We start from the raw sequence: 12036 nt of genomic DNA, 5'->3' as shown, positions 1-12036 counted from the left end.
CCAAGACACATTGAGGTGGGCCTAATGTATGTGCTATGTTTCTCTTTGGTGACGAAATTGGGATAAGAGGTTCATGAATCCTTGAATGATTTTCCAGACTCTGTTAGTTTTTTGCTCAGCAGGACATCTCATGTGTTCTCTCTTAATCGTTCAGGGTGTTAACGGAGAGCTGCACTTCACACATGATAAATGGGTTCTCTTTCAGGGAGTGCAGGCCTAAAGGGACTTCCTGAATGGACTTTTTGGCTTTCGCTTTCCATTCAAAAACATTTTCAGAGTCAGTTTATACACTACAACTGCCCACACCATCTTGACTTTTTGCACTTTTGGTGTTCCTTCCTCCTCAAATAATTTTTTTTTTTAAAGTCTCTCGCTCCCAAATGATTTCATTTCAACCTAATTTTCCCACTTCCCATTGTGACGGTTCTCTAACTTTCAAGGAGGAAGCGGCAGCCAGATAAACAATTCCTTATTCTTGATAATTTTCAGTATTCAACCACACTAATGCTTTTCAGCACAGCCAGGTTTGTGTGTTGCTCTCTCTCCCCTCCGGTGGTTCGGAATGCCCTTTTATCCCTCCCAGCTCTCACTGCAAACACAAACAGCTGTTAGAGATAATTTCCCACAGGTGTCAATCCTTATCGCGCTTCCTCTCTTGGCCTCACTCTCCACAGACTTCGCTCGGCCACTCCCACATCACCACAGACGTTACCTGACTCTGACCAAGGACCATCCGACCTGTCACTTACTCCCCCCTATTTCTAGAGAGGAAATCTGCCACAGCTATCTGCACCACCGGCCTGTGGACCACCTTGAACTTAAAAGGCTGGAGAGCTAGATACCAACAGGTGATCCATATGATGGAGCCACTGGAGCGGGACATGGTCTGAACAGAGGGTGAAAGCATGCCCCAACAGATAGTACCGGAGGGTGAGGACCACCCACTTGATGGTCAAACACTCCTCTATCGTGCTGTACCTAGTCTCCCTCACTGAGAGGTTGTCACTAATGTACAGCACGGGGCGCTCTTCCCCCTCCACCATCTGGGACAGTACTGCTCCCAACCCCCTGTCCGAAGCATCCGTCTGCAATAAAAAAGTGAGAGAGAAGTCAGGAGAGTGCAATAATGGCCGCAAAGTGCAGCTTTCACCTGCGTGAACGCCTGCTGACACGGATCCGTCCACTGGACCACTGTACTTCCACCTGCCCAGTTGCGCACTTCTTTGGGTTTGCCGTGAGTCCCGCTCATCTCAACAACCTCAGGACAGCCTTCAGATGCTTCAGGTGTAAGAAGCGTGCGGTCTAAGGATTCTGTACATGAGCCACTGGAACTTAGCCGGGGCCCCGAACAAACCGAATGGAAACGACACAAATTGGTATAATCCGAACGGCGGGGACAGTGCCATCTTTTCATAGGACATGAGGGAAAAGGGGATCTGCCAAATATCCCTTCGTTAAATCCAGTGTCGAATAAAAGCGATCTGCGCCTAACCGATCAAGCAGTTCATCAATCCAAAGCATTGGGTACGCATCAAATTTAGACACCACATTGACTTTTCTTTAATCCAGACCGAGCTGTCGCTCTTCGGAACCAGCACCACCTGGCTGGCCCAGTCACTGTGGGATTCTTCTATTACACCCATATCTGGCTCAACCCTTGGGGTCATTTCGATATGGTGCTCTATGAGATTCGTAGGACCGGGAAGAGGCAAGAACACGTCGGAGAATTCTCTTTGCAACCTGGCAACCTCTGTAACTTGTGACAGTGAGACGTGGTCTCCACAAGTGACCGATTGGTGGCTTTTAAGTTCACCTCCGGTCCAAGCTCCTCTCTCTCTGGAACCACCTTCGCCAAAATCATGGGGACCGCCTCTCTCCACTGTTTTAGGAGATTGAGGTGGTAAATCTGACGTGCTCCACCTCTATCCGTTCATTTAACCTCATAATCAGTTTCCTTGACTCGCAGTGTGACCTCAAAGGGTCCTTGCCACTTTGCGAGTAATTTAGAGCTCGATGTGGGGAGTAATGCAAGGAAAGTAAAGGACTTTACTTTATAAGGTGCAAATTCCTGTAGCCGAGTACTCCTGTTATACAGTCCCACTGGCACTCTGCTGCTTCCGCCGCATGCTCAAACAGCTCCACGAATGCCTCTGGCCCAAATGCGTCCTCTGGCCCCAACTTGGCGAGCGTGAAGTGGGTCATGGCGGGGGTGGCAGCCGAGGTCGTGCCAGTGGAAGCCCCGGGTTTGTGCCAGTGGAAGGCCCGGGTTTGTTTTTTATATATATATATATATACATATGTATATATATATATATATACACATGTACATATCTGTATATATATATACAGGTATATATATATATATATATATATATATATATATATATATATACAATCTTGATATTGAACAGATTGACATGGATAAAAAAAACTTGATGAAATCAATATTGGAATTTTGTTGACAATTTCCGTTTTGCAGATTTGTAATGTGTATTTAAAAAAAATACTTAATTAAATAAAAATATTGATTTTGCAATCATAGCGTATCCATATTTTTCTTTTTTTAAATCTAGCATCAGACATTTTTAGTTTCAAAATTATTTGTACTTCAGACCTTTGTTTTGTTGGACAAGAAAATATAGCTTCATACCATGGGATCCACATTTGGTATTCGAGCATTGAAAATGGGTGAAATTTAAAAATGAATGCATGTAGCCTTTAGAGCCTCATCTGGGATTTAATCATGTAGGGCCTTAAAATGAAGATACAAAAAAGAACATTTGTTCTGAACCAGAATATAAAAAGATATTACAATATATTTAATACTTCTGGAGTTAGAGGCACTCCAACTTTGGAAAAACAACACAAAAAACACTACCTATCTCACTACCTAAAAATAACAATGACACTGTCACCTTTCTAAGGTAATTTTTTTTTACCTTTAATTTTGCTCCAAAATCATATGCGAAAATGGTCATTTTAACCGCAAAATAATGGTTTAAGTAAATATTGGTCCATGGCATTTAATATTTTGGGCTTTTATTATCTTTCACTAGTAAAAATCAAAACAAAACATTTGCGCCAGGGACCTCTTGTTAAGTTGAAGTTGGGTGCTACCAAGAACTAGTCGCTGGATTTGACATTAACAAGTTTTATTATGTCCTTGAAAGACATTGAAGGCATTTTTTTGAGGCCTTTGGTAGCAAGTAAATGAGAAGAGCTTTACATTCTGCTTTGTTTTTAGGGTTATGTTTGTGAAATAGTTGGCACTTCCTACCTGTGTGGATGAGTTTGAATTCTGACAACCAAGTCTTTAGTCAAAGATTTTCACTAATTTTCTCTGTACAGCTGTTCACAGAGACTCCTGCACTATTATTTGAACTTTTGTTGGACTGGGGTTTATGAATGTGGTATCATCAATCTCAGATTTAAACTCCCATATAAATTAGCCAACATTAGTTGAACAATGGACTAGACTTTTTAGAAAATGCTTTTCAAGAGTGGACAAATTATTTTTGTCAGTACCCAAATACTTTAGACTTTTTCTTGAGTATAGAGCTCTGTCATTAGTTCAACCTCTATCTTTTGATGTATTTGCACAGTTGACCACATTTAGGGCATTAAGTTTGCACTTGATCTGCAGTGAATTGGCAGGGGGATATTTCAGGATGTCAGTATATTCAATGAAATCTCTTTGTCCTGCTGTCTGTGGGACAGTACAGATGACTGAAGATCCCCATTATCAGCATGTCCAAATTAAATCGCTCTTCAGTTTGTTTTCTTAGACCTGTAGATACCCGATACCTTTCTATTGTGCTCTGCAAGAGGACTGTCTCGTTTTCTCTTAGCTGCAGTCAGCTCAGGGCATCCCTCCAAGAAGGATTCAGCCTGGATTAATTAAATACTAACTCAATAAACCATATTGTCATGAGGGCCCCCCGGTCCAATGGTGAAACATTCAAGGGAGAATCATTCCTGTCAGTTCCTGTCAGTTCCTGGGATGTTAATTTTGGAAAGGAATAATTGCATTGGATGTACATCAGATCTCATAATTCTAAAGTAATTGTCAAAATGCTTTATGAACCTATCAAATTCTTTGAGGCAGTCATGCTGGATTTGTTGTTTAGTAAGACGACTTACTCAGTGATCAACAATGCATCCTCAAATCATTCTGCCAGCTTTTCACTGTAATGCTGGAATGGTCATATCAGGGTCATATCTCATGGAAGGCACCAGAATCATGATCAAAATTTAGGGTTACCACACTTCCAAAATCCCAGTTTAACCCCTAGCCTTGGTGCGTTCAAGTTTTGAAAGTTCAGAAATTCAGAAATGACTCAGAGATTAAGAAATGCAAACATGTCAGCAGAAATCTGTTGACCTTTTTAGGAATACTCATAAATTCTCATGTTGGCAACAGTTAAAAGAAAGAAATATTACATTCTAAATAGACAAACTAGTCTCTCTACATCTGTTGCTTTTGTCGAGTATACACCAGAGACCTAGAGTGCCTAGAGAGAGCTAAAGCGGTGGGGTCTGAGGGAATGTCATTTACTCACATTAATGATGGGGAGAGTGGCAACAGTGGCATGAAAGGGGACAAATGAATCAGGTTCAGTGTTGACAAAAAATATTTTGGTATATAGCTCTGAACGCACAGTCCTGTCAACGGGCCTAAGCGTTTGCGGTGTACAAAGCTGATTATAATAGGAGTGATCTAGTTTTCTATGCCACTTTTTTATGCCACTCGCTTCCAGCGTAGAAATGATGAGAGGCTTTCACGTTTAGGATAAATCCAATCCGGGGTCCGGATCTGGACTGTGATCTGCTAATTAGTGACTACTGTTCTAGATACTCGAGTATTTCTGCCAACACAAGAGATGTGGATAACGAGTTATGTGGATATATTGAAGCAACATCTCAAGACCAGGAAGTTAAGGCTTGGTTGCAAATGGGTCTTCCAAATGACAGTGACCGCAAGCATACCTCCAAAGTTGTGGCAAAATGGCTTAAGAACAACAAAGTCAAGGTATTGGAGTGGCCATCACAAAGCCCTGACCTCAATCCGATAGAAAATTTGAGGGCAGAACTGAAAAAGCGTGTGGAGCAAGAAGGCCTACAAACCTGACTCAGATACACCAGTTCTGTCTGGAGGAATGGGCCAAAATTCCAGCAACTTATTGTGAGAAGCTTATGGAAGGTTACCCAAAATATTTAACCCAAGTTAAACAATTTAAAGGCAATGCTACCAAATATAAACAAAGTGTATGTAAACTTCTGACCCACTGGGAATGTGATGAAAGAAATAAAAGCTTAAATAAATCATTCTCTCTACTATTATTCTGACATTTCACATTCTTAAAATAAAGTAGTGATCCTAACTGACCTAAAACGGTGAATGTTTTCCACAAAAATGTCAGAAATTGTGAAAAACTGAGTTTAAATGTATTTGGTTAAAGTGTATGTAAACTTCTGACTTCAACTGTATGTGTGTATAATATAATATATATATATATATATATATATATATATATATATATATATATATATATATATATATATATATATATATATAGACCAGTTATCATAATTATTATCATAATTATAATATGTTTACATTTATAATTGTTTTTAGATCTTAATTTGTATTAGTAATTTTCCGCCTGTTGTCATAGACGGATACTTGCGTGATGGTAAATGGAAAGGTGGTTATATATGATTTTATTTTATTTTTTTGACCACTATGTTATTTTAATTGCTTTTTCATTTTGTTTGAAGTGCAGTTTGAATTTAGAAATATGTTTGGTTTAAGTTTTTTGTTTTTTAAATGATTAAATTTTCAATGCAAAATCACTAAAGCAAGAACAGTCACCGATCCATCAGCCGGGGGGTTGATGATGTAATTGGATATTGTGATTTTGTTTTATTTTATTTTATATTTTTTTATTTATACAAATACCATGAACATATTTCTTGCATATCGCCCAGCCCTAGGAGGGAACAAAACAAATGTATTCACACACATTCACAGTCATTACCCTTCCGAAGCAGCTGAACTGGGTCTTGAGATGAAAGGTAATAAAACACCAACATTAAACCCCCAACAACACACAATAAGTGATGTATTTTCCCAGACAACAAAATATCCGACCGGTAGCCCATGATGGAGAAAATGCATGGATGAAGTAGGTTCATTGCCAAAGAGATGTTGCCCTTCACAACTGTTGAAAAGCCATCTTTCAAAAGTTGAACAACACACATTTTAATTGCACTTCATTTTTTTCCAGTTTCATTTGAATTTTAATAAATAATTTTTAAAATAAATAAAAAAATAAAGTTCAAAGTTTGATATCAAGCTTCCATGCATTATTGTGTAGGCTTTTTCTTAACGAAAATTACCCCATAGCGTTCAACCAGTGGTAATACCAGTGTTAGTCGGTTTGATCGTGAACACCGAACCGGTGTGAAAATTATGATATTATGGCAGGTCTAGCTTACATGCTCTTGAGGCTCGTCTGAAGTTTAAGTCTCCTGTAGGGTTTGAGACCGTTCAGTCTTATGTTTTGCTGAGCTTCCCAGCAGCTTAACTTCTACGTGATCTGAACCGAGCATTTAGGTGTTGCAGGCTGGAGAGTTTCACACCTGCATGAGATTAGATGCTCCAGGTTGGGACTGGATTATTGGGCCTAGATTCTGTCACATCTGAAAAATCATTTATTTTTTACCTTCAATGTTCCAAAGTCATAAATTGATATTTTTGGTTACATTTTTAAAATGTTCTGGGAAAAAAAGAGATTGCGCTCCACTCAGAGGAAGTGTGTGAGAAGACGAGCACTGTGGCATTAGGTCAGAACAAGCTAAGAATATAAATTCACTTGTTTAATTTGTTATGGATGTTTGTACAGATCCCCCACACAGCTAGTCTGAAAGGGTTTTGCGTAATGATAACGCTGCTGGAACTATGGTTTGCTATATGCCCGTCCTCATTTTCAACCTCCTTGGTTCCGGAAGTACTTTCCCTTTAATTTTTTCCATAGGGCTTTCATAAAATCTTTCATAAGAGTTCTAAGCCAAGATCCAAACCAACCAGCTCCGAAGTGATTCACGACATTACAAACTTTGATTTGAAGGAAAAATATATTTGAAAATTGGACAAAGATAAAGGTACAAGACGAATGAACAACAAACCCATGAAGCATTGCGAATGACGCAATCGAATTAAAAACAGTAGAAAAATATGAAACTATTTATATAAAGTTGTTGATTAAGTATAGAAACAATACATTTGGAGTTAATTGTAAAATATTAAGATATATACAAATATTTAAGTCGTTTTAGAGTGTAGGGAGACTGACTTGATTGCCGACTTGATTATCACAGTTTTAAATTGCAATACAATAAACAAAGAATCACAATGTTGTATATCGCGACCCAAATATTAGTGGCCCCTAGATGGACACACATTTTTGGACAGAGAATTGAGTTGATGGTTGCAGATATTAAGCTCCAACACAAGTCGCTTTTATAATAAGTAAGCACTTAGGCTTAATCATAACATCTAACAACCGGATATACATCTTGTCAAATTGAAAATTTGCTATGTGAAAGGGCATCAAGTTTTCTGGTGTTCAGCATCACAAATTCCCTCTGTTTTACACATGCCCAAAGGTGTCTATTGAAAGACTTGGCTATGTGGGCCGTGGTGTGTTTATGTTACAGGTATGTAGAAAGTATATCTAGCGGGTGGAGTCAGTGGAAATCTAGCAGCTGTGAGTGCTGGCAGCCCCAGCTGCATTCTCACTGAGCGCCGGTTAAAAAGGCCACACTAAATCAGCCAGGCCGCACTACGCCGTCTCGCAAGTCTCTGTGCAGATTTACTCAGAGCCTCCGTTTCCTACAAATTGTCCTGTTTTTTCCATTGAAATTGTTATTGGTGTGGTCTGTGGCGATCACAGATAAAAGAGACATCTAAAATCTTGGACTGAAGGTTGCCTTATGGGTTGGGGACTGAACTTAATTAAAAATTCATCCTCCAAGGACCTCTAACCTTTTTATTTGGAAAGTCTGGACCATTGAAGAACACAGCCCGATTCTGTTCAACAAAAAGTCTTATGTGGAGTGAGAAAGTTTCTCAGAAAACTACAACAAAAGCCAGTAATCAAGGCTTCAAACTTCTCTAAACCTGTAGAGAAAAAAGCAAAATTTGTTTGTCTATGGCAAGCCCTTTTGACATTTAATTGTGTGTGGGAAATTAATTATAGATATCTACAATTAAATTAAATTGTCACTAGTTAAAATGCTAGCTATTGATATCAGCAATGGAATTACTTATCATAGAAATAATTCTTGATATCAGAAATGACATCATTACTCGGGGAAAATATATATATTTTTTTTAGATCCGGAATATGGTGTCAGTGCCAATGTTAATTTCAGATATCTGTAATGTGATTGTAACTAGTAAGAAAGCCTAAGATAACTTAAGTTACTCTTCAATTCATTTATATCTGAAATTTCCAGATATCTAATATTAATGGACATTTGCACTAGTAACTTTAAAATTCTTTAATGCTCATTCAGTTGTCTGCATGAGCATTAAAGTCAATATGAAATCTAAATGAACCCTGTTTGGGTTCTTATTGTTCCAAATTTATTGGTGTGTTTTTCCAAGGAAATAAAATGTATTTGTAATATTTTAACTTTTTATGAATTATTTTAGTCATAATTTTTGTCTTTTGATGAAAATGTTATTTAAATTGTCATTCACCATGTCATTCATTAATTTTGGTTATTTTTACTCTTAACTAAAATGGCATATAGTATCAAACTGTAACAGACCAAACTGTAAACAAATATTCAAGTATTTTGAAAAAATGTATAAACTAGTCTACTTACAATTATTTAAACATATATCAAACATATTAAAGATTGATATGTGTAATATTTCATATTAAATAACATGAGAAAACTGTCCTAAAATAATAACTTAAAATGAATGTACTGAATTATTAGCTACTTTTAGAAGTTACTCTGTGAATTCCTCACGTTTAGACGGTTGAGGATATTAGAGAAATTGCGTATTTACAATACAATTCATGAAGTAAAATTTTCGTCAGTAATTTCATTGACGAGATTAACACTGATGTTAGGTGAGTTTTTCAATATCCACAGGGGGGGCTGTGGATGTCTGGGATGTCATCAGTGTGTTGTGTGAGAGAAGGAATTATGATGGCGTCTTTGGCCAAGTGTGAAGTTAAGTGTGACAATACTTGTAATATTTTGATTCTATTGAATTATACTTGCAGTGGTGTTCAGTTCTTGTTAGAGTCATGAATATCAATGGTCTAGGATTTTGCTTTTATGGTGGGAAGAAAATGTGTAGAGGTACGAGAAACTCTGAAGCTTATCAGACAAGGTACTTGTGTATGTGCATAACATTTCTGAGTACCGAAAAAGCACATTTTATAAAAAGCCAACTTTCACCACTTGTTTTTCTGAATAATAAAGTGTCAAATGATAAAAATGTGATATCCTTTATGTAGACACATAGTTTATATTAATATGCATTACCCTAATACCTTCAGTAGCCTATTGATTTCTATGCAAGCTCTGTGTTAGTGCATATGTTTTTGCTGTTATTTTAAAATCTTTTTTTCCATTTCTATTAATACATATTGTTAGTTACATTTTTTCTGTTAGCACATTTTGAAATTCACGTGCATGCCATACTTGTTATTTTTAACTTGCAATTAAATTTAAGAGTAATCGACTATTTTTTTTTTTTTTTTTGTGGTTAGATAACTTGACTACAAAATTTCTCAATATGCCTATCCCTACACCTAAGACATGGTCTCACTTTCAAACCATGTGACGCACTTTGCTCTTGATCATCCTGACAGTAAATCCCATGTTGAAAATATTATTATCATGGTTCACGGTGAGGTTCTGCTGAGAGATGTTGATCTTGGCACATGTCCACTTGCTTAATTTCTAATCGGAAATATGGTTGGGGTAAAACGGCAGCAGAATTTGGAGCGTTGGCGGTAGAGATAGACTCCTAATCCCAACCACACTGACCCAAGCTGACTGTGTTTATGTAGGCACTGGATCTCAGAGAGGTCTGGAGAAAGTGTAATCTTCACGTGAAGTGCTGAAATATGCACAGGGTAAGCCCTCTAAGCTGGCATAGGCACGCATTATAAAAACAAAAGTGTGCAGAAAACCCAAGCACTGACTGACCACAGGGATTTGTGTATATGGAAACTGAAGTTATGATGATATTACACGTAGAAAATCACAGGCGTCCCTAGACTGTTTATTCCAGTTCTGGGTGTTATTAGTAAAGGCAATGCATGACAAGCAGCAGTTGTGATAAATTTATCGTGAGTGTGTGGTCTGTTACGAACAAGAGACCGATCTTCTGCCCATTTTTGGCAGCAGCTTTCAAAAAAGCTTCATCGGATCATTTATACTAGCGGTTCTCAACTGGTGGGTCGTAGGACTGTTCTGATAGGGTTGTGTAGAGCAGGGAAAAAGCAGTGCTATACACAAAGTAGTAGTTGTGGCTGTCATTGGGATGTGGGTACAGATTTGTTTTGTGTTACATATTTGTACCCTTAATGAGACAAAAAGGCACTGTGCAGGTACATTTTTGTTCCAAGAGAAACAAAACATGAAAATGTACCTGAGTGAATGAGTGTAAATGCAAAAATAAAATGCAACTAGCAATATAATCGTGAATGCCTAATTTGGCTAGTTTTATGAAATGACAAATTTGTGCCAAAATATTGTAAAGTTTAATTGGATGCACAGCCTATTTATTTTGCTATTAGGCTGATAGTAAAATAGTCTGTGCATCTAATCGAACTCTTTAGTATTTTGGCTCAAATTCATCTGCTACTTCATAGAAGCTAGCCAAATTAGTCAGATGACAACAAACAACTTAAGTTTGTATGACGGGCAATTTTGGTACTGTGTTGGGTCGTCACTCCATGTCCAATAAAAATGGTTTATACCCTGCATCAACAATTTATTTGCCCAAGCAGGAGCGTTATATAGGCCAAAAGGCACTCATTGTGTCTGAAAGTAAATGGTGCTCTGTTAAGGGCTGTTAACAGCGGTTTGACGTGAAGGAAGGTGAGGGCCGACAAACAAGAAAGAGATGTAAAGAGAGGGGGGTGGGCGGTCTGTTGAGAGAAAACACCTTCAGAGAGTGAGAAGTATGCCAGTAGATGGGGCAGTCAAATGCATGTCCATCTCAAAGGGCTCTTTCATGGCCGCAGCCAGTGATTGTAGGACTGCAACTCTGAGTTCATATTGAGAAAGAACATTTCTCATTTATCTGTTAGATCTATTCTGGAATATAGCACACTTTTTGACAGTTATATAAAAGTACTGTGGTGGTACCATGATGGTACTAGATCAGGGGAACTCAACTTTGGAAAGCCAGTGGGTGGGGAAAAGATGGGCTGCCTGTTGAGTACCATATAACATGTTGCTGAATGATAAGCATATTCATATAATATTTTTTAAGGTATGAACATTTACTCCAGGTTAATTAAAATAATATATATAGTTAAGTTAAAATTAAGTACATTTAAATGCAGAATTTCTACATAAAGATCATATAAAAAATTGAAGTTAGTAAGTGACGTTTTATACTTGCTGTTAGCTTTTTTGGGCCCTTAAGTTTAATTGCAGTTGTTCACAGACAGTAAAGACTTCTTCAAGTGGCTCCTAAACCATAAATGCTTCCCCCGAACTGGCTCTCATTTTGTTTTTCATTCGTTATTCAGTAACTTTGGGTCAAAAATGTGGTCTATAGAGTTATAATTTAGTCAGGATAAAATCAGAGGAAAATGGACTTAACTGATCTTTGTCTGGTGGCCATTAAATAAGGGCTGAGAGGGAGGGATATGGAGGGTTGGGAACCTATACACAATACATTTGTATGGCTCTTTGAATTTTTCATAGAATTTTTCAAAGATACTAACTGAAATTGAAATGTAAAAATATTTAATCCCATGGGGGGACATT

The 12036-nt window shown here is 37.8% G+C and overlaps 1 protein-coding gene across 2 annotated transcripts in view; it reads left to right on the top strand.

The window, feature by feature from the left end:
- The window catches only part of LOC127433274 (tyrosine-protein kinase transmembrane receptor ROR2-like), a 216153-nt gene that overhangs the window by 111330 nt on the left and 92787 nt on the right, over window positions 1-12036 (top strand). The window lies entirely within an intron of this gene.

Source organism: Myxocyprinus asiaticus, chromosome 43, assembly GCF_019703515.2.
Source record: "Myxocyprinus asiaticus isolate MX2 ecotype Aquarium Trade chromosome 43, UBuf_Myxa_2, whole genome shotgun sequence".
Classification (NCBI taxonomy): Eukaryota; Metazoa; Chordata; class Actinopteri; order Cypriniformes; family Catostomidae; genus Myxocyprinus; species Myxocyprinus asiaticus.
This window is presented reverse-complemented; position numbering and strand designations above follow the sequence as displayed.